Source organism: Ranitomeya imitator, chromosome 3 (assembly GCF_032444005.1).
Source record: "Ranitomeya imitator isolate aRanImi1 chromosome 3, aRanImi1.pri, whole genome shotgun sequence".
NCBI classification, from domain to species: domain Eukaryota; kingdom Metazoa; phylum Chordata; class Amphibia; order Anura; family Dendrobatidae; genus Ranitomeya; species Ranitomeya imitator.
In genome coordinates this window covers 837,374,666-837,398,470 of record NC_091284.1, presented here as the reverse complement: position 1 = coordinate 837,398,470, position 23,805 = coordinate 837,374,666, and the positions used below count along the sequence as shown (strand labels likewise).

The 23,805-nt window shown below is 48.4% G+C and overlaps 1 protein-coding gene across 2 annotated transcripts in view; it reads left to right on the top strand.

Moving 5' to 3' along the window:
• Positions 1-6,439: 6,439 nt before the first annotated feature.
• Positions 6,440-23,805, top strand: part of LOC138671401 (serine-rich adhesin for platelets-like) — a 45,236-nt gene continuing 27,870 nt past the window's right edge. The window contains exon 1 of one of the 2 annotated variants that reach the window (XM_069759544.1): positions 6,440-6,580. The gene's annotated coding sequence lies outside the window, so the exon portion shown is untranslated. Of the gene's footprint in view, positions 6,581-7,629; positions 7,664-23,805 lie in introns of those variants that run through there. The other variant, XM_069759543.1, reaches the window with a different exon arrangement.

The following is a 23,805-nucleotide window of genomic DNA, read 5'->3' as shown; positions in this document are numbered from 1 at the left end:
CCAAAGGCACGCCCTGCCTGAGGAGAGGCACTCATTAAACACCTGAGTCAAGAGGGGCACCAAGGAGTCCCTAAAGGTCCTAAAGAACTCAGATGTTAAGCCATCCGGACCTGGTGATCTTTTGGGCCTGAACCCATCGATCGCCAGTCTCACTTCCTCTTCTTTGATCGCTTCTGCCAATCCGCCCAGAGAGAGGTCAGCCCCTGGCTTAGAAACAGCTTCAGCCAGGAAAGCCAACATCCTGTCACGATCCAGCTCCCTCCTTCGCAAGAGGTGTGAGTAGTTTGAAATGAAGACCTCCAAAATCCCTGATCTGGACGGGGGCTTATGGTCTATCAGCCCCGTCACTATCTTACTACTCACTGACATATTGCAGCTTCTGAAAGGGTCGGGCGAGTAGTACTTCCCGTAGTTCCTCTCAAAAACCAAAGATGCGTGCCTATCGTACTGACACCTCTTTAGCAAGAACTTCACTCTGGAGATTGCGGTTACCTCCAGTCGAGTCAAGATGCTTGAGTTTCCTCCTCAGACTCTGACACAGGCGATCCCTGTTAAGACTTCTCAGGTTTAAGAGTTGCTGGAAGAATCTCGCCACCCGATGTTTGAACATCTCCCACCACTCTGACTTAGTGTTACTTAGGCCCAGCAGCAGTACCTGGCTCTGAAGAAATTCCTCAAAAGATTGTCTTACAGCTTCTTCCTCAAGGAATGATGAATTCAGCTTCCAATAACCTCTTCCCATCTGAGGAGTCTCTGTAACGTCAGAGAAAACATAATCAAACAGTCATCGGAGAAATCCGAGAAAACCTCTTCAACCTCTCACTCACAACAGGTGTCTTCCCCTCATCCTTCAAGCATGTCAAGATCACACCCATCCTCAAAAAGCCCTCCCTCGACCCATCCTCTGTGTCTAGTTACCACCCGATATCTCTTCTCCCTTATGCCTCCAAATTGCTGGAGCAACACGTCCATCTTGAACTGTCCTCCCACCTCTCCTCCTGCTCCCTCTTTGGTTACAATCTGGCTTCCGTTCCCATCACTCAACTGAAACTGCCCTAACTAAAGTCACCAATGACCTACTAACTGCCAGGAGCAAGCGACAATACTCTGTCCTCCTTCTCCTGGACCTGTCTTCTGCCTTCAACACTATGGACCACTCCCTTCTGCTATAAATCCTCTCATCTCTTGGCATCACAGGCTTGGCCCTTTCCTGGATCTCGTCATATCTGACAGACCGAACATTCAGTGTCTCCCTCCCCCACACCACCTCCTCACTTCGCCCCTTGTCGGTCGGTGTTCCTCAAGGCTCTGACCTAGGACCCCTACTCTTCTCCATCTACACTTTCGGCCTGGGACAGCTCATAGAATCCCACGGTATGCAGTACCATCTCTACATCGATGACACACAGATCTACTTACCTGGACCTGACCTCACCTCCTTACTTGACCACAATCCCTCACTGTCTGTCTGCTATCTCGGCTTTCTTTTCTGCTCGCTTTCTACAACTGAACATGGACAAAATGAATTTATCATCTTTCCCCCATCTCACTCTACCCCTCCACCAGACCTATCCATCAATGTCAATGGCTGCTCACTTTCCCCAGTCCCACACGCCCGGTGCCTCGGGGTGATCCTCGACTCTGCCCGCTCTTTCAAGCCACATATTCAAGCCCTTGCCTCCTCCTGCTGTCTAAAACTCAAAAATATTTCCCGGATCCGCGCATTCCTTGACTGCGACACAGCAAAAACACTAGTGCATGCCCTTATCATCTCCCGCCTCGACTACTGCAACCTCCTACTCTCTGGACTCCCCTCTAGCACTCTGGCACCACTCCAATCCATCCTACACTCTGCTGCCTGACTAATCTACCTGGCTCCCCTTTATTCCCCGCAACCTCCGGCCCCGGGTCCCCATCCCCCCCCCTCTGGAGGGGAGTCCTGGAGGGCCCGGAACCGTTTAAAGAGTTCCACTAGAGGAGGGTGGCTGGACCTTCCATAGCCAATATGCTAAATGACTTTTTTTCATCAGTATTTACACAAGAAAATCCCATGGCAGACAAAATGTCTAGTGATAAAAATTCCCAATTAAATGTCACCTGCTTAACCCAGCAGGAAGTGCGGCGGCGTCTAAAAATCACTAAAATTGACAAATCTCCGGGCCCGGATGGGATACACCCTCGAGTACTGCAGGAATTAAGTACAGTCATTGATAGACCATTATTTTTAATCTTTAAAGACTCCATAATAACAGGGTCTGTGCCACAGGACTGGCGTATAGCAAATGTGGTGCCAATATTCAAAAAGGGGACAAAAACTGAACTCGGAAATTATAGGCCAGTAAGCTTAACCTCTACTGTGGGTAAAATACTGGAGGGCATTCTAAGGGATGCTATACTGGAGTATCTGAAGAGGAATAACCTCATGACCCAGTATCAGCACGGGTTTACTAGGGACCGTTCATGTCAGACTAATTTGATCAGTTTCTATGAAGAGGTAAGTTCCAGATTGGACCAAGGGAACCCAGTGGATGTAGTGTATATGGACTTTTCAAAAGCTTTTGATACGGTGCCACACAAAAGGTTGATACATAAAATGAGAATAATGGGGATAGGGGAAAATATGTGCAAGTGGGTTGAGAGCTGGCTCAGGGATAGGAAACAAAGGGTGGTTATTAATGGAGCACACTCGGACTGGGTCGCGGTTAGCAGTGGGGTACCACAGGGGTCAGTATTGGGCCCTCTTCTTTTTAACATATTTATTAATGACCTTGTAGGGGGCATTCAGAGTAGAATTTCAATATTTGCAGATGACACTAAACTCTGCAGGGTAATCAATACAGAGGAGGACAATTTTATATTACAGGATGATTTATGTAAACTAGAAGCTTGGGCTGATAAATGGCAAATGAGCTTTAATGGGGATAAATGTAAGGTCATGCACTTGGGTAGAAGTAATAGGATGTATAATTATGTGCTTAATTCTAAAACTCTGGGCAAAACCGTCAATGAAAAAGACCTGGGTGTATGGGTGGATGACAAACTTAAATTCAGTGGCCAGTGTCAGGCAGCTGCTACAAAGGCAAATAAAATAATGGGATGCATTAAAAGAGGCATAGATGCTCATGAGGAGAACATAATTTTACCTCTATACAAGTCACTAGTTCGACCACACTTAGAATACTGTGCACAGTTCTGGTCTCCGGTGTTTAAGAAAGACATAGCTGAACTGGAGCGGGTGCAGAGAAGAGCGACCAAGGTTATTAGAGGACTGGGGGGTCTGCAATACCAAGATAGGTTATTACACTTGGGGCTATTTAGTTTGGAAAAACGAAGACTAAGGGGTGATCTTATTTTAATGTATAAATATATGAGGGGACAGTACAAAGACCTTTCTGATGATCTTTTTAATCATAGACCTGAAACAGGGACAAGGGGGCATCCTCTGCGGTTGGAGGAAAAAAGGTTTAAGCATAATAACAGACGCGGATTCTTTACTGTAAGAGCAGTGAGACTATGGAACTCTCTGCCGTATGATGTTGTAATGAGTGATTCATTACTTAAATTTAAGAGGGGACTGGATACCTTTCTGGAAAAGTATAATGTTACAGGGTATATACACTAGATTCCTTGATAGGGCGTTGATCCAGGGAACTAGTCTGATTGCCGTATGTGGAGTCGGGAAGGAATTTTTTTCCCCAATGTGGAGCTTACTCTTTGCACATGGGTTTTTTTTGCCTTCCTCTGGATCAACATGTTAGGTTAGGCTATGGGTTGAACTAGATGGACATATAGTCTTCCTTCAACCTTAATAACTATGTAACTATGTAACTATGTAACCTGGATCAGAACTAGAGAGTCAGAGGAGTCGCACTCTAAGGAGGAGGCTCGAGAACCGGACCCTCTCTTATTCATAGTTGTTTTCCTGTTACCCTTTTTCTTTTGCTGTGACCACTCGCCCTCTCCCTCATCCAGACTGTCATCAGATGAAGGTCCTTGGGAAGACATGGCGTCCTTTTGCTCCTCCCTTTCAAGTCTCTTGACTTCCTCACTCAATTTGTTGTCTTTAGGATCCTCAGCTGCAAGTGAAGCACCCGGGTCAGAGTTTAGTGTCATTACTGCCTGCCCCATTTCCATGGCACTGCTCCTGATGTTGGAGCAGCTTACGCCTCACCGGTTCCCTGCCTCCTGAGCCTCTACTGGTCCCTTCACCGGCAAGATTAGTCCTAGCTTTCGCCTGTCTCGCACTCGCCGCTTTCTGGACCGTATTGGCAAAGGAACGTGGACAGCAACTGAACGGGTGACCGAGATCACCACACAAGTTACACCTAATCCTGCCACAGGTCGCAGCGTGATGGCCGAGGTCCCCACACAGTGCGCATTTCTGGGTGGTACACTGCGCACTGAAGTGTGTGGGGCTGCCGCGCCTGTGACAGACCTTAGGCTGCCCCCGGTAGAAAATCAAGATCCTGTCCCTCCCCAAAAATGTTGAGGAAGGGATATGGGTAACGGTGTTTCCTGAAACCTTCAATTTCACCATGAAGGTCCAGGCCCCTGACCAGATACCATGGTCATTGCGGGTCTCCTCAGGAATACCGACGATGTTGCCGTTTCGACCAACCCAGGTGGAAATGTCCACAGGAAAGTGACTCGTTACTTGTCAAAATGGTCACCTTTGTGACTGAGTTCTGGTGGGATATCGTGACAGGAAAGAAACCCTGCCATTCTTGGTGACCCCGAGCCAGCTCATGGCGAGACCAGAAAAGCTCAAGGCCCTTCAGTCTCACGAAGCTGACATCGAAGTAGGAGGTCCCATAGGGATGGATCAAGGCGAAATTGTCATATGCCGCGAAGCCCATCCCAAGCAGGAGGTCAGCAACCTTTGACCGATCAGGACAGGCATCCTTGCTTACCCACTGGAGACGGGCCACGTTCCTACTGATACTCTTCTGCCCCAGTGTCGGCAGAATAGCATGGGGCTGAAGCCCCCACCACCGCTGTGGGGGCAGTGGGACCACTACCTACTTTCCCTCCACCAACACCAGTGCTGCTCTCCTCATTTACTCCACCACTACTCCCATCATTTGCAACTCCACTACTCCCATCATTCATTCCATTACTACTCCCATCATTTTCTGCACAGCTCCTTTCATTCCACTTACCATTACCGCCACCCCACCACCCATCACCCCATTACTCTCCCCACCATTTATCCCACTGTTCTCTGCACCTTCCAGTCACATCCATTCCTTCCTCACTTGTGTCTGGCGTCTCTGCCCTCACACCTGCTGGACCGGGGGAGGGGTGTAGCACCACATGCGGTTTCCCTTGATTAGTGCTGGCTTTCTGTTGTGTCCCTGGAGCACTCTGCCTCCTTACTGCAGCATTTTGCCCCCTTTTGTCCTGGGCAGAATGGTTTCCAGCTGACTGCCCTGTAGCCACAGATTTCGGAAGTTTAGTGTCACATTTGGGTGCTGAAACATTCTGCACCCCTATCACGACAGTGCACCCTGTGTTCCTGGCAGTTGGTTTTTCCCGCTTCTTATCTACTTTCTTCAGACGCTGTTCCCTCCAACCCAGCCGCGCACCTCTTCTTCTCCGTTGAGGTGCACTGCGCCCTGTCACAACAATATGCCCCTTTTTTGCCGCATCATGCTCCTCGGACCTGTCCCCCACAGCTCAGCTGCAGTGAGCAGGGATGGAGTCTGCACACACCGTCCCCCTTTCGCAACGTCGTGGACATCCCCCGCCCTCCTTGGCCCTGGTGATAACCAACTTAGCCGTAGAGGGCAGGGAGGGAAACTCCTCGGGGTCCCCTATGTCCGGCGCCGTGAGTACCTCCACAGCCTCGCCCCCTGCACTGTTCCCCGCACAGACGGCAGCACCGCCGGACGTCCTCCTCCTCTCCCCACCTTGCCTATGCCCCGGAGCCACTCCAGAGCCCGTGCCTTTAGGTTTGGTGGGGTTTACACAGGAGGCGGTAGGTGTAACATCATCCATCAGTACATATCTGTAACTCACCACCTCCCGTGCAGTCTCCTTCCTCTACTTGATTTCCTCCACTAGTTCGTCCTCACCAAAGGAAAAGCGGTCCAGGTTCACTGGAGACTCCAGCTGTCGGATCTCCTCCAGCAGACCGCCCTCCTCCTCTAGCAGACCGCCCTCCTCCTCTTCCTCCTCCAGCAGACCGCCCTCCTCCTCTTCCTCCTCTAGCAGACCGCCCTCCTCCTCTTCCTCCTCTAGCAGACCACCCTCCTCCTCTTCCTCCTGTAGCAGACCGCCCTCCTCCTCTTCCTCCTCTAGCAGACCACCCTCCTCTAGCAGACCGCCCTCCTCCTCTTCCTCCTCTAGCAGACCGCCCTCCTCCTCTTCCTCCTGTAGCAGACCGCCCTCCTCCTCTTCCTCCGCTGACACTACAGCCCGTGCTGTCGGAGTCCTCTGCCGTGCCGGGAGGCCGCTCCCCTGTTGTCGGATCTGCGACTCACTCTCCCGGCTGGTTCCAGCTTGTAGGACTCCAGTCACAGCCACGTCGTCCTCCTCCTCCTCCTCGTCGCTTAGGACGCCGGCTGGCGGCTCTCCTGAGGTATTTAACCCCTTCATTTCTGAGAACCGCCGCTGGTTCTTAAACCTCTCCAGGAAGGGACCTGCGCTTTTCTCAATCCCCTCCCGGAGGAGCACTAACCGGACCACCTCGTCTCTGAGGGCTCTGAACCTCTGGGAGGTCGCGGGTTTCTCTTTGTTAGAGGCTCGGGTGTTCAGGACCCGAGCCACCCGCAGCTCCTCCTTCAGCCCGGTCAGTGCTTTGCCGGCGTCCTCGTACTCACGTAGCATGGCGACCACTCGGGAGGAGAAGGTACTCGTGGACTCGCCGGAGCTCCTCTCCCCCCAGGATGTTCCTGGGCTCTCCTTCCTGGGGCGCCCCTGTCTCCCTCTCTGGGCGGACGATGTGCCGTCTCAGGGTTGGTGTAGGTGGGTATGGTTCTTCTCACCCGTCCCGACCTCCTCAGTCCCTCTTGGGCCGGTTGCTGCTGCTGCTCTCTGTCCCCCGCCGGCACAGACCGGGGAACAGAAGCCTGGGAAGCCATGCCGGCCTCCCAGGAAGCCTGCCTCTCCCTGGGGAGAAGAGAAGCCGACTCTGGGCCTCCTGCTGGAAGTGCTGGAGCTCACAAGACAGGTGCTGCTCCTAGCAGGGGGTGGCTGCTTGTGGGCACCTGTCCTACAGTCTCCTTCCCCAGTAATGGCTGATAACAGGGAGTAATAGATTGTAGTCTCCTCCCCCAGTAATGGCTGATAACAGGGAGTAATAGACTGTAGTCTCCTCCCCCAGTAATGGCTGATAACAGGGAGTAATAGACTGTAGTCTCCTCCCCAGTAATGGCTGATACCAGGGAGTAATAGATTGTTACCCATTTATTATGTTAGTGCTGATGTGACAGGTAGCAGAGTTATTACGTGTGACCTCTGCTGTTTGCGGCGTGGACCCCATTGCCCGGCGGCTCTCGGTGGGGTCAGCGGACCCCGGTGTTGTTGACGTCTCGGGTTCCCTCTCTTCTCCTGGCTGTGATGTAACTGGGAGGACTGGTTTCAGTCAGGATGAGGGTGTGACAGGAGAAATCATCTCAGGACACTTTTACTTTCAGTTTCGCAGGAACTCAGCGATGAGAAGGTAAGTGGACGGGACGTAAGTAGTGATCCGCGCTGAGGACTCCGGGGACAAGGTCTCGTCTGGGTGGGACAGGGAGCCACACAATATGGTGGAAGCCGGAGTCAGACTGATACATTGTAACAAAGCAGCAGAGCAATCAGTGCAGCAGCCGCTGTGTTTACCTTCCCGAGCATTGTCTGCATCGGATATGTTGTATCCACTTTAATGAAATCTGGGAATAATGTAGGGGCAGAGACCCTGATTCCAGCGATGTGTCACTTTATTTGGCTGCTTGAGGTATTTCTTTTATAAAATCAGTTTTATCAGCAGGAGATTATCACTAGAGGAATCGTAAAGGTGCTGCCGTATCATCCTCCATGTTCATCAGCTCTGTATAACCCACACCCACCATTGATAAGCAGGTTTCTGCCTATACATACTGTGATGGCGCGGGATGTCCCGGCGTTACCCTCTACCCCAGACCGGGCATTTCAGCGATTCTGATTCTCATATACTGAGACCTTCTGATAAAGACCCAGGACGGGTCAAAACATCTTTATTTTGTCGCTAATCTTTTTTCCACTGGTTCATGCTCCTTTGATGTCTGCAGATCAATAACGTATCCTCAATATATCAACTCAGAGTGCGGTGGATATTCCGTGTTACTGCGCAGTGTACACAGAGCTGTCAATCACTGGTGTGGGCAGAGTTATACAGAGCAGGATTCAGAGAACTGATAGATCTGCAGCAGAGAAAACCGGGATTGTATCACAACTGCAGCAACCAGCCCAGCAAGTGACACATCTCTGGAATCAGGGGCTCTGCCTATACAGCATGCAGCTCTCAGATAGGGGAACAAAAACCTACTGACAGATTCCCTTTAATCATTCTCCTCCAGTACCATCTTCCTTGATGAATAACATCAGTGCCCATTATTATTATTATTATTATTATTATAGCGCCATTTATTCCATGGCGCTTTACATGTGAGGAGGGGTATACATAATAAAAACAAGTACAATAATCTCAAACAATACAAGTCACAACTAGTACAGGAGGAGAGAGGACCCTGCCCGCGAGGGCTCACAATCTACAAGGGATGGGTGAGGATACAGGAGGAGAGAGGACCCTGCCCGCGAGGGCTCACAATCTACAAGGCATGGGTGAGGATACAGGAGGAGAGAGGACCCTGCCCGCGAGGGCTCACAATCTACAAGGGATGGATGAGGATACAGGAGGAGAGAGGACCCTGCCCACGGGGGCTCACAATCTACAAGGGATGGGTGAGAATACAGGAGAGAGGACCCTGCCCGCGAGGGCTCACAATCTACAAGGGATGGGTGAGGATACAGGAGGAGAGAGGACCCTGCCCGCGAGGGCTCACAATCTACAAGGGATGGGTGAGGATACAGTAGGAGAGAGGACCCTGCCCGCGAGGGCTCACAATCTACAAGGGATGGGTGAGGATACAGGAGGAGAGAGGACCCTGCCCGCGAGGGCTCACAATCTACAAGGCATGGGTGAGGATACAGGAGGAGAGAGGACCCTGCCCGCGAGGGCTCACAATCTACAAGGGATGGATGAGGATACAGGAGGAGAGAGGACCCTGCCCACGGGGGCTCACAATCTACAAGGGATGGGTGAGAATACAGGAGAGAGGACCCTGCCCGCGAGGGCTCACAATCTACAAGGGATGGGTGAGGATACAGGAGGAGAGAGGACCCTGCCCGCGAGGGCTCACAGTCTACAAGGGATGGGTGAGGATACAGGAGGAGAGAGGACCCTGCCCGCGAGGGCTCACAATCTACAAGGGATGGGTGAGGATACAGGAGGAGAGAGGACTCTACCCGCGAGGGCTCACAATCTACAAGGGATGGGTGAGAATACAGGAGGAGAGAGGACCCTGCCCGCGAGGGCTCACAATCTACAAGGGATGGGTGAGGATACAGGAGGAGAGAGGACCCTGCCCGCGAGGGCTCACAATCTACAAGGGATGGGTGAGGATACAGGAGGAGAGAGGACCCTGCCCGCGAGGGCTCACAATCTACAAGGGATGGGTGAGGATACAGGAGGAGAGAGGACCCTGCCCACGAGGGCTCACAATCTACAAGGGATGGGTGAGGATACAGGAGGAGAGAGGACCCTGCCCGCGAAGGCTCACAATCTACAAGGGATGGGTGAGAATACAGTAGGTGAGGGTAGAGCTGGCCGTGCAGCGGTTTGGTCGATCGGTGGTTACTGCAGGTTGTAGGCTTGTCGGAAGATGTGGGTCTTCAGGTTCTTTTTGAAGGTTTCGATGGTAGGTGAGAGTCTGATGTGTTGTGGTAGAGGGTTCCAGAGTAGGGGTGATACGCGAGAGAAATCTTGTATACGATTGTGGGAAGAGGAGATAAGATGGGAGTAGAGAAGGAGATCTTGTGAGGATCGGAGGTTGCGTGCAGGAAAGTACCGGGAGACGAGGTCACAGATGTATGGAGGAGACAGGTTGTGGATGGCTTTGTATGTCATGGTTAGGGTTTTGTACTGGAGTCTCTGGGTGATGGGGAGCCAGTGAAGGGATTGACAGAGGGGAGAGGCCAGGGAATAGCGGGGGGACAGGTGGATTAGTCGGGCAGCAGAGTTTAGAATAGATTGGAGGGGTGCGAGAGTGTTAGAGGGGAGGCCACAGAGCAGGAGGTTACAGTAGTCAAGGCGGGAGATGATGAGGGCATGGACTGGGGTTGTTGCAGATTCATGGTTGAGGAATGAACGGATTCGTGAAATATTTTTGAGTTGAAGGCGGCAGGAAGTGGAAAGGGCTTGGATATGTGGTTTGAAGGAGAGATCAGCGTCAAGGATCACCCCGAGGCAGCGAGCTTGTGGGACTGGGGAGAGTGGGCAGCCATTTACTGTAATGGATAGGTTCGTTGGGGGGGTCACGTGAGATGGGGGAAAGACGATGAATTCTGTTTTGTCCATATTAAGTTTCAGAAATCTAGCGGAGAAGAAGGATGAAATAGTGGACAGACATTGAGGGATTCTGGTTAGTAGGGTGGTGATATCTGGTGCAGAGATGTAGATCTGTGTGTCATCAGCATAGAGGTGATACTGAAAGCCGTGAGATTCTATGAGCTGTCCCAGGCCAAAGGTGTAAATGGAGAAGAGCAGGGGCCCAAGGACTGAACCTTGTGGGACTCCGACAGATAGGGGGCGAGGTGAGGAGGTGGGGTGGGGGAGGGAGACGCTGAATGTCCGGTCTGTTAGGTATGATGACATCCAGGATAGGGACAAGTCTGTGATGCCAAGAGATGAGAGGGTCTGTAATAATAGGGAATGGTCCACTGTGTCAAAGGCAGCCGACAAGTCCAGGAGGAGGAGGACAGAGTAGTGTCGCTTGCTCTTGGCAGTTAAGAGGTCATTGGTGACCTTAGTTAGGGCAGTTTCGGTGGAATGGTGGGACCGGAAGCCTGATTGTAAGCGGTCGAAAAGGGAGCAGGAAGAGAGATGGGAGGACAGTTCAAGATGGACGTGTTGTTCCAGTAGTTTTGAGGCATAGGGGAGAAGTGATATAGGGTGATAGCTAGATACAGAGGATGGGTCAAGAGAGGGCTTTTTGAGGATAGGTGCGATTGAGGCATGTTTAAAGCTTGAGGGGAAAACATCAGTTGTTAGTGATAGGTTGAAGAGATGGGTTAGGGTTGGGATGAAGACTGTGGCGTGGTTTGGGATGAGGTGGGATGGGATCAGGTCAAGTGCACAGGTGGTGAGATTTGATCTTGAGAGTAGAGTGGAGAGTCGATCTTCTGTAATGGTGGAGAAGTTGGTTTTGGAGGTGGAGGGCTGGGAAGTCGGGAGGAAGGGCTCTGGGGGTTGTCGAATAAAACTGTCTCTGATGTTCTCAATCTTCTGCTTGAAAAATGAGGCAAAGGAGTACATTATACATTACCCCCAATGTATAACATCCGGCCACTCACCCCCAATGTATAGCATCCCACACCTCACCCCCAGTGTATAACATCCAGCCCTGACTTCTAGTTTATAATAAGATTGCCTTGTGCAGGCATGTACTATGGAAGACATAGAATGAACTTCAATCCAATATTGCGGCCAGCATGCAGCCAGCGGGTAAGGAAAGGGTGAATCAAACACTCGAAAACTCCGCCCATATGCCCAAAAACCGGTCCCGCCAAATTCAGGTGAGAGGTTCCCTTTAATTAAAAAAATGCATAAAGTGCCTGCTGCTTGCTCTCTTTAACCCTTTGTTAGGCATCTTTCAGATGTCAGTGTCTCAGGTACAGTGGGGAAAAAAAGTATTTAGTCAGCCACCAATTGTGCAAGTTCTCCCACTGAAAAAGATGAGAGAGGCCTGTAATAGACATCATAGGTAGACCACAACTACGAGAGTTAAAATGAGAAAACAAATCCAGAAAATCTCCTTGTCTGATTTGGAAGATTTAGTTTGCAAATTATGGTGGAAAATAAGTATTTGGTCATCTGAAAACATGCAAGATTTCTGGATCTCATAAACCTGTAAATTCTTCTTTAAAGGGAACCTGTCACCCCCAAAATCAAGGGTGAGCTAAGCCCACCGGTATCAGGGTCTTATCTCCAGCATTCTGTAATGCATTCTGTAATGCTGTAGCTAAGCCCCCGTTGTATCCTGAAAGATGAGAAAAAGAGGTTAGATTATACTTACCCAGGGGCGGTCCGGTCTGATGGGTGTCGCAATCCGGTCCGGGTCCTCCCATCTTCATCAGATGACGTCCTCTTCTGGTCTTCACACTCCGGCGCACTTTGTCTCCCTGTTGAGGGCAGAGCAAAGTACTGCAGTGCGCAGGCGCCGGGCCTCTGACCTTTCCCAGCGCCTGCGCACTGCAGTACTTTGCTCTGCCCTCAACAGGGAGATAAAGTACGCCTGCGCCGGAGCCTGAAGACTAGAAGAGGACGTCATCCAAGGACACCAGAAACAAAATTGTAGCCCTGCACCAGGCTGGGAAGACTGAATCTGCAATAGGCAAACAGCTTGGTGTGATGAAATCAACTGTGGGAGCAACAATATGAAAATGGAAGACATACAAGACCACTGACAATCTCCCTCGATCTGGGGCTCCACGCAAGATCTCACCCCGTGGGGTCAAAATAATCACAAGAACCACATGGGGGGACCTAGTGAATGACCTGCATAGAGCTGGGACCACGTAACAAAGGCTACCATCAGTAACACACTACACACCGCCAGGGACTCAGATCCTGCAGTGCCAGACATGTCCCCCTGCTTAAGCCAGTACATGTCCGGGCCCGTCTGAAGTTTGATAGAGAGCATTTGGATTATCCAGAAGAGTATTGGGAGAATGTCCTATGGTCTGATGAAACCAAAGTAAAACTGTTTGATAGAAACAAAACTCGTCGTGTTTGGAGGAGACAGAATGCTGAGTTGCATCCATCAAACACCATACCTACTGTAAAGCATGGTGGTGGAAACATCATGCTTTGGGGCTGTTTCTCTGCAAAGGGGCCAGGACGACTGATCCGGGTACATGAAAGAATGAATGGGGCCATGTATCGTGAGATTTTGAGTGCAAACCTCCTTCCATCAGCAAGGGCATTGAAGATGAAACGTGGATGGGTCTTTCAGCATGATAATGATCCCAAGCACACCGCCAGGGCAACGAAGGAGTGGCTTCGTAAGAAGCATATGAAGGTCCTGGAGTGGCCTAGCCAGTCTCCGGATCTCAACCCCATAGAAAACCTTTGGAGGGAGTTGAAAGTCTGTGTTTCCCAGCGACAGGCCCAAAACATCACTGCTCTAGAGGAGATCTGCATGGAGGAATGGGCCAACATACCAACAACAGTGTGTGGCAACATTGTGAAGACTTACAGAAAATGTCTGACCTCTGTCATTGCCGACAAAGGATTTATAACAAAATATTGAGATGAACTTTTGTTAATGACCAAATGCTTATTTTCCACAATAATTTGCAAAATAAATCTTAAATCAGACAAGGTGATTTTCTGGATTTGTTTTCTCATTGTGACTCTTATAGTTGTGGTCTACTTATGATGTCAATTACGGGCCTCTCTCATCTTTTTAAGTGGGAGAACTTGCACAATTGGTGGCTGGCTAAAAACTTTTTTTCCCCACTGTTTGTGTGGTGACAGTTTTCACAGGTACCGGAGACACTTATACACATAGACTCATTCAAGCATATGGGTCTGTGCACGTGTCAGTGTGTTTCCACGGACCGTGTGTCCGAGGGCAAAATACGCTGACATGTCCATTTTTTAACAACAGCATGGACCGCAAAACGTCTTGCACATTGATGACACATGGATGACATCCACGTGTCATCAATGTGACACGTATCGGCGCCTGGGAAGCAGTCCTACAGTTAGCGCTGTTCCCCGGCGCCAGGTGCTGCAGACAGCTCACATCATTTTCCCCTGCTCTACCAGTGATCAGCGCAAGCAGGGAAGATTGTTGAGTTATACTCCTCTGATAACCGCGAGTAGGCGGCAACTGTACTGGGACTACTACGCCCATCATCCTACACTTGCTGCCACTAATGGGAGTATTCATCAGTCACCGCCTGCGCTATAAATGCATTTTAAAAAGGCGTGGTTTCCCATGTACTTTTGATAACCAGCCAGGTAAAACAGACAGCTACGGGGTGCAATCCTCAGCTGTCAGCAAGGCTTGTTATCAAGAATAAAGGAGTCCCCATTCTGTATTTTTTAACGATTTAAATAATTTTAAAAAATGCATGGGGTCATCCCCATTTTTGATAACCAGCCAAGCTAAAGCAGACAAATGGGGGCTGGTATTCTCAGGCTGGTAAGGGGCCATGGATATTGGCCCCCCAGCCTAAAAATAGCAGCCCGCAGCCACCCAGAAAAGGCACATCTGTTACATGCGCCAATTCTGGCGCTTTGCCTGCCTCTTCCCACTTGCCCTGTAGCGGTGGCAGGTGAGGTAATATTTATGGGTTTGATGTCACCTTTTTATTGTCTGGTGACATCAAGCCCACAGATTAGTAATGGAGAGGCTTCTATAAGACACCTATCCATTACTAATCCTATAGTTATATTGTAAATAAAGACACAGCAAGTATAAAGTCCTTAATTTGAAATCAAAAGAAAACACACTTTTACATTTTTACTTAAAAAGAATAAACAGTTATACTCACCTAAAGTCTTATCCATTGAAGCCAACGTCTCCTGTAATTAATCAAAAATAAGAAAACAACAATAACCCGCACCAGTCCGACATTCTGTCCCATGCAGTAATCTATGTCTGAGGATAAAGTTTTCAACCTCGACGGTGCCAAAATGTGACCATCTGGGCCGAGTACCACTGATTAATGAGCTGCTGTCAGCACTGCATCAGTGACTAACAGTGACATCATCGAGGTTACCTCCGGTCACTGAGGCTCCGTTCTCAGCCGAACTGTGGTGACCTCAGCACCGTGATTTTTTTTCTCACCGCGCTGAGGTCACCGCAGTTTAGCCCAGCTGGGAATGCATCCTCAGTGACCGGAGGTAACCTCGATGGGGTCACTTCTAGTCATTGATGCTGCGCTCACAGCAGCTCATTCCTCGGTGGTTCTCAGCCTGGACGGTCTCACCTTGGGACCGTCCCAAGTTGAAAACTATTTATCCCCAGACATAGATTGCGGAGTGGGACAGAACGTCAGAAAGGTGAGGGATTATTATTATTATAGGAGATGTTGGGTTCAATGGAATGGGCATTAGGTAAGTACAATTGTGTTTATTTTTAATAAAAGTGGAAAAGTGTGTTTGTTTTGATTTCAAGTAAAAGACTTTATTCTGACTGTGTCTATATTTACAATATAAATATAGGATTAGTAATGGATAAGTGTCTAAAGGTGACATCGACCTCACAGATATTACCCGACTTGCCAGTGCTACAGGGCAAGTGGGAAGAGCCGGGCAGAGCTCTTTTTTTTGGGTGACTGCGGGCTGCTATTTTTAGGCTGGGAGTCAATAGCCATGGCCCCCTACCAGCCTGATAATACCAGCCCCAGATGTCTGCTTTACCTTGGCTGGTTGACAAGAATGGAGGGACCCCACGACATTTCTTTTAATTATTTAAATAATAATTAAAAAACAGCATGGGGACACCTCTATTCTTGATAACCAGCCATGCTGAAGCTGACAGCTGAAGATTGCAACCTACAGCTGTCAGTCTTGCCTGGCTGGTTATCAAATCTACAGGGGAACGGACAACTTTTTTTTCATTTATTTATAACGCAGGCGGCGGCTGATGAAAACTCCCATCAGCCATCACCTGCTCTCACTGTTATTAGTAGCAGCAGATGTATCCTGATGGGAGTAGTAGTCCCATCAACTGCTGCCTGCTCTTGCTGTTATCAGTTGAATATACGGTAAGTCTCACAATTCTCCCCTGGTCTGCTAGTGATCATGGTAGCCATCTTCAGCACCCGGCGCCGGGGAACAGCGCTAACTTTATTGCTGCTTCCCAGGTGCCGGTACACACGATTGCCACACGTGTGCCCCAAAAATTCACACACGGACACTGATACCTCCAGTACTGGTTTTTCCAGATACATTACAATTCTGTAAGATGGGAAACTGTAAATGATCCTGTAACAGATTAATAGCTGCCGAGTAAAACAACACATTGTACACGGATGACAAGTGAGAATCAATCGTCCTACTCTACTGGATGAGAATGGGACCGATGATTTATACACTAGCGTGAGCGAGCCCTTAGAACTAAGCAGCACTGCACATGCTCAGTCTGAGCTCCATTCCTGCTCTATGGGTTGCAGAGCGCTCTGCTTTTTCCAGCAGCTCCATTGAGAATGAACAGAGTAGTGGTGGGCATCCAGCCAGCCACTCTTATTTTGGAGCGGGGATATAAAGTCCTCATTTTGCCAATCGGTGCAGGTCCCAGCAGTCGCACAATCGCGATCAGCTCGTTATCACCTATATTATATAAAGATAGTCGGTAAGCTGGTGGTCCGCACACTGATGGTCCGTATACTCGTATTCCATAAAAAATACACAGATTTGCAAGGCTTCATTATAACATTGGTCCGAAAGCAATCCGATTTTTTTTTTATCAAATTGCACTTATCCGAGTTATATGCCAGTATGAGCGCGGCCTTACAGAGATAAGTGCCCCATTCTGCCGGCCAGTGCAGGTCCAGCTGATGGACACCGATCACCTTGAATAGGTGATAAAGGGATCGACTGATGAAAACACGTTCTGTATTCATACATGGAGCATCGCTATAAGATCCAGTCTCCCCTCATCCTGAGATTCTAGTATTTTAGCGGTGGCCAATTTATTTTCCCGAGGGGCACATGAGAGTCTGTGACTGTTGTGGAGGCCGAACCAATAGGATGAAATTCTGCTCAATATCAATATAATTATTACTATTTAATATTATTTCTATCACTTAATACTGAGCAAAATTAATCCCGCTGACTCGCTGCTACATGTTACAATGAGCATTATTGTCACTTGTGTCCTTACTTGTAGCAGAGAATCGGCTCCAGATAACTCACTGCTTTCTACAAAATCTATAAATCATTTGCTCCCGTTATTCAGGAATTATACCTTGAAAAAGTTACACACAGTAAGATGTCTCCACAGCCAAACTACACAGCCCCAGCCACACACAGTACAATGCCACAACGTAGAATTGCCCCCACACACAGTACAATGCCACAACGTATGATGCCCCCACACACAGTACGATTCCACCACAACGTAGGATGCCCCCACACACACAGTACAATGCCACAACGTAGGATGCCCCCACACACAGTACATTGCCACAACGTAGGATGCCCCCACACACAGTACGATTCCACCACAACGTAGGATGCCCCCACACACAGTACAATGCCACAACGTTGGATGCCCCCACACACAGTACAATGCCACAACGTAGGATGCCCCCACAAACAGTACAATGCCACAACGAAGGATGCCCCCACACACAGTACGATTTCACCACAACGTAGGATGCCCCCACACACAGTACGATTCCACCACAACGTAGGATGCCCCCACACACACAGTACAATGCCACAACGTAGGATGCCCCCATACACAGTACGATTCCACACACACAGTACAATGCCACAATGTAGGATGCCCCCACAAACAGTACATTGCCACAACGTAGGATGCCCCCACACACAGTACAATGCCACAACGTAGGATGCCCCCACACACAGTACAATGCCTTAACGTAGGATGCCCCCACACAGTGCAATGCCACAACGTAGGATGCCCCCACACACAGTACAATGCCACAACGTAGGATGCCCCCACACACAGTACGATTCCACACACACAGTACAATGCCACAATGTAGGATGCCCCCACACACAGTACATTGCCACAACGTAGGATGCCCCCACACACAGTATAATTCCACAACGTAGGATGCCCCCACACACAGTACGATTCCACCACAACGTAGGATGCCCCCACACACACAGTACAATGCCACAACGTAGGATGCCCCCACACACAGTACATTGCCACAACGTAGGATGCCCCCACACACAGTACGATTCCACCACAACGTAGGATGCCCCCACACACAGTACAATGCCACAACGTTGGATGCCCCCACACACAGTACAATGCCACAACGTAGGATGCCCCCACACACAGTACAATGCCACAATGTAGGATGCCCCCACACACAGTAACATAGTTAGTAAGGCCGAAAAAAGACATTTGTCCATCCAGTTCAGCCTATATTCCATCATAATAAATCCCCAGATCTACGTCCTTCTACAGAACCTAATAATTGTATGATACAATATTGTTCTGCTCCAGGAAGACATCCAGGCCTCTCTTGAACCCCTCGACTGAGTTCGCCATCACCACCTCCTCAGGCAAGCAATTCCAGATTCTCACTGCCCTAACAGTAAAGAATCCTCTTCTATGTTGGTGGAAAAACCTTCTCTCCTCCAGACGCAAAGAATGCCCCCTTGTGCCCGTCACCTTCCTTGGTATAAACAGATCCTCAGCGAGATATTTGTATTGTCCCCTTATATACTTATACATGGTTATTAGATCGCCCCTCAGTCTTCTTTTTTCTAGACTAAATAATCCTAATTTCGCTAATCTATCTGGGTATTGTAGTTCTCCCATCCCCTTTATTAATTTTGTTGCCCTCCTTTGTACAATCTCTAGTTCCATTATATCCTTCCTGAGCACCGGTGCCCAAAACTGGACACAGTACTCCATGTGCGGTCTAACTAGGGATTTGTACAGAGGCAGTATAATGCTCTCATCATGTGTATCCAGACCTCTCTTAATGCACCCCATGATCCTGTTTGCCTTGGCAGCTGCTGCCTGGCACTGGCTGCTCCAGGTAAGTTTATCATTAACTAGGATCCCCAAGTCCTTCTCCCTGTCAGATTTACCCAGTGGTTTCCCGTTCAGTGTGTAATGGTGATATTGATTCCCTCTTCCCATGTGTATAACCTTACATTTATCATTGTTAAACCTCATCTGCCACCTTTCAGCCCAAGTTTCCAACTTATCCAGATCCATCTGTAGCAGAATACTATCTTCTCTTGTATTAACTGCTTTACATAGTTTTGTATCATCTGCAAATATCGATATTTTACTGTGTAAACCTTCTACCAGATCATTAATGAATATGTTGAAGAGAACAGGTCCCAATACTGACCCCTGCGGTACCCCACTGGTCACAGCGACCCAGTTAGAGACTATACCATTTATAACCACCCTCTGCTTTCTATCACTAAGCCAGTTACTAACCCATTTACACACATTTTCCCCCAGACCAAGCATTCTCATTTTGTGCACCAACCTCTTGTGCGGCACGGTATCAAACGCTTTGGAAAAATCGAGATATACCACGTCCAATGACTCACCGTGGTCCAGTCTATAGCTTACCTCTTCATAAAAACTGATTAGATTGGTTTGACAGGAGCGATTTCTCATAAACCCATGCTGATATGGAGTTAAACAGTTATTCTCATTGAGATAATCCAGAATAACATCCCTCAGAAACCCTTCAAATATTTTACCAACAATAGAGGTTAGACTTACTGGCCTATAATTTCCAGGTTCACTTTTAGAGCCCTTTTTGAATATTGGCACCACATTTGCTATGCGCCAGTCCTGCGGAACAGACCCTGTCGCTATAGAGTCACTAAAAATAAGAAATAATGGTTTATCTATTACATTACTTAGTTCTCTTAGTACTCGTGGGTGTATGCCATCCGGACCCGGAGATTTATCTATTTTAATCTTATTTAGCCGGTTTCGCACCTCTTCTTGGGTTAGATTGGTGACCCTTAATATAGGGTTTTCATTGTTTCTTGGGATTTCACCTAGCATTTCATTTTCCACCGTGAATACCGTGGAGAAGAAGGTGTTTAATATGTTAGCTTTTTCCTCGTCATCTACAACCATTCTTTCCTCACTATTTTTTAAGGGGCCTACATTTTCAGTTTTTATTCTTTTACTATTGATATAGTTGAAGAACAGTTTGGGATTAGTTTTACTCTCCTTAGCAATGTGCTTCTCTGTTTCCTTTTTGGCAGCTTTAATTAGTTTTTTAGATAAAGTATTTTTCTCCCTATAGTTTTTTAGAGCTTCAATGGTGCCATCCTGCTTTAGTAGTGCAAATGCTTTCTTTTTACTGTTAATTGCCTGTCTTACTTCTTTGTTTAGCCACATTGGGTTTTTCCTATTTCTAGTCCTTTTATTCCCACAAGGTATAAACCGCTTACACTGCCTATTTAGGATGTTCTTAAACATTTCCCATTTATTATCTGTATTCTCATTTCTGAGGATATTGTCCCAGTCTACCAGATTAAGGGCATCTCTAAGCTGTTCAAACTTTGCCTTCCTAAAGTTCAATGTTTTTGTGACTCCCTGACAAGTCCCCCTAGTGAAAGACAGGTGAAACTGTACAATATTGTGGTCGCTATTTCCTAGATGCCCAACCACCTGCAGATTTGTTATTCTGTCAGGTCTATTAGATAGTATTAGGTCTAAAAGTGCTGCTCCTCTGGTTGGATTCTGCACCAATTGTGAAAGATAATTTTTCTTGGTTATTAGCAGAAACCTGTTGCCTTTATGGGTTTCACAGGTTTCTGTTTCCCAGTTAATATCCGGGTAGTTAAAGTCCCCCATAACCAGGACCTCATTATGGGTTGCAGCTTCATCTATCTGCTTTAGAAGTAGACTTTCCATGCTTTCTGTTATATTTGGGGGTTTGTAACAGACCCCAATGAGAATTTTGTTACCATTTTTCCCTCCATGAATTTCAACCCATATGGACTCGACATCCTCATTCCCTTCGCTAATATCCTCCCTTAAAGTGGACTTTAGACAAGACTTTACATAGAGACAAACCCCTCCTCCTCTCCGATTTTTACGATCCTTTCTAAACAGACTGTAACCCTGTAAGTTAACTGCCCAGTCATAGCTTTCATCTAACCATGTCTCGGTTATTCCCACTATGTCAAAGTTACCTGTAGATATTTCTGCTTCTAGTTCTTCCATCTTGTTTGTCAGGCTTCTGGCGTTTGCGAGCATGCAGTTTAGAGGATTTTGTTTTGTTCCAATCTCCTCACTGTGGATTGTTTTAGAAATGTTCTTACCTCCCTTCTGAGTATGTTTTCCTGGGTCGTCTTTGTTCGAGTCTAATGTTTTTCTTCCCGTCCCCTCTTCTTCTAGTTTAACGCCCTCCTGATGAGTGTAGCGAGTCTTCTGGCGAATGTGTGTTTCCCAGGTTTGTTGAGGTGTAGTCCGTCTCTGGCGAGGAGTCCATCATACCAGTAATTCACACCGTGGTCCAGGAATAATAATAATAATAATAATAATAATTTTATTTATATAGCGCCAACATATTCCGCAGCGCTTTACAAATTATAGAGGGGACTTGTACAGACAATAAACATTACAGCATAACAGAAATACAGTTCAAAACAGATACCAGGAGGAGTGAGGGCCCTGCTCGCAAGCTTACAAACTATGGGGAAAAGGGGAGACACGAGAGGTGGATGGTAACAATTGCTTTAGTTATTCGGACCAGCTATAGTGTAAGGCTCAGGTGTTCATGTAAAGCTGCATGAACCAGTTACCTGCCTAAGTATGTAGCAGTACAGACACAGAGGGCTAATACTGCATAAAGTGTATGAGAACATGATGCGAGGAACCTTTTTTTTTTTTTTTTATTATAAATAGGCCACACAGGGATCGTTAGGTTAATGCATTGAGGCGGTAGGCCAGTCTGAACAAATGAGTTTTTAGGGCACGCTTAAAACTGTGGGGATTGGGGATTAATCGTATTAACCTAGGTAGTGCATTCCAAAGAATCGGCGCAGCACGTGTAAAGTCTTGGAGACGGGAGTGGGAGGTTCTGATTATTGAGGATGCTAACCTGAGGTCATTAGCGGAGCGGAGGGCACGGGTAGAGTGGTAGACTGATACCAGGGAGGAGATGTAGGGTGGTGCTGAGCCATGGAGTGCTTTGTGGATGAGGGTAGTAGTTTTGTACTGGATTCTGGAGTGGATGGGTAGCCAGTGTAATGACTGGCACAGGGTAGAGGCATCGGTGTAACGGTTGGTGAGGAATATGATCCTGGCTGCAGCATTCAGGACAGATTGGAGCGGGGAGAGTTTTGCAAGAGGGAGACCGATTAGTAGAGAGTTACAATAGTCCAGAGGAATCCAAATCCTTGTTGTCTGCACCATCGTCTTAGCCAGTTGTTTGCATCAAGGATCCTGTTCCATCTCCTGGTGCCATGCCCGTCTACTGGAAGGATAGAAGAAAAAACTACCTGTGCATCCAGTTCCTTTACTTTCTTCCCCAACTCTTCAAAGTCCTTGCAGATTGTCGGTAGGTCCTTCCTTGCCGTGTCATTGGTGCCAACATGTATCAGAAGAAATGGGTGGACGTCCTTGGAGCTGAAGAGCTTTGGTATCCTATCGGTCACATCCTTGATCATCGCACCTGGAAGGCAGCATACTTCTCTTGCAGTTATGTCCGGTCTGCAGATGGCTGCTTCGGTGCCTCTCAGTAGTGAGTCTCCCACCACCACCACTCTTCGTTGCTTCTTGGCTGTACTTTTTGCTGTCACTTGTTGCTGTGTGCCCTTTTCTTTTTTGCTTGCTGGTATTGCTTCATTCTTAGGTGTGCCATCTTCATCCTCTACAAAGATTTGATATCGGTTCTTCAGTTGTGTGGTTGGTGATTTCTCCATAGTCTTCTTGCTTCTTTTGGTCACATGCTTCCACTCATCTGCTTTTGGAGGTTCTCTGACACTTTTTGCACCTTCTGTGACCAGTAGAGATGCTTCTGTTCTGTCTAGAAAGTCTTCATTCTCTTTGATGAGTTTCAAAGTTGCTATTCTTTCTTCCAGACCCCGCACCTTTTCTTCTAAAAGGGCCAGTACAATGCCACAACGTAGGATGCCCCCACACACACTACAATGCCACAACGTAGGATGCCCCACACACACTACAATGCCACAACGTAGGATGCCCCCACACACACTACAATGCCACAACGTAGGATGCCCCCACACACACTACAATGCCACAACGTAGGATGCCCCCACACACAGTATGATTCCACCACAAAGTAGGATGCCCCCACACAGTGCAATGCCACAACGTAGGATGCCCCCACACACAGTACGATTCCACCACAACGTAGGATGCCCCCACACAGTACGATTCCACCACAACGTAGGATGCCCCCACACACAGTACGATTCCACCACAACGTAGGATGCCCCCACACACAGTACGATTCCACCACAACGTAGGATGCCCCCACAGCCCCACACAGTAAAATGCCTCCACAATCTACGATGATCCCACAGCCCCAGCCACACACAGTACAATGCCACAACGTAGGATGCCCCCACACAGTGCAATGCCACAACGTAGGATGCCCCCACACACAGTACAATGCCACAACGTAGGATGCCCCCACACACAGTACGATTCCACCACAACGTAGGATGCCCCCACACACAGTACGATTCCACCACAACGTAGGATGCCCCCACACACAGTACGATTCCACACACACAGTACAATGCCACAATGTAGGATGCCCCCACACACAGTACATTGCCACAACGTAGGATGCCCCCACACACAGTATAATTCCACAACGTAG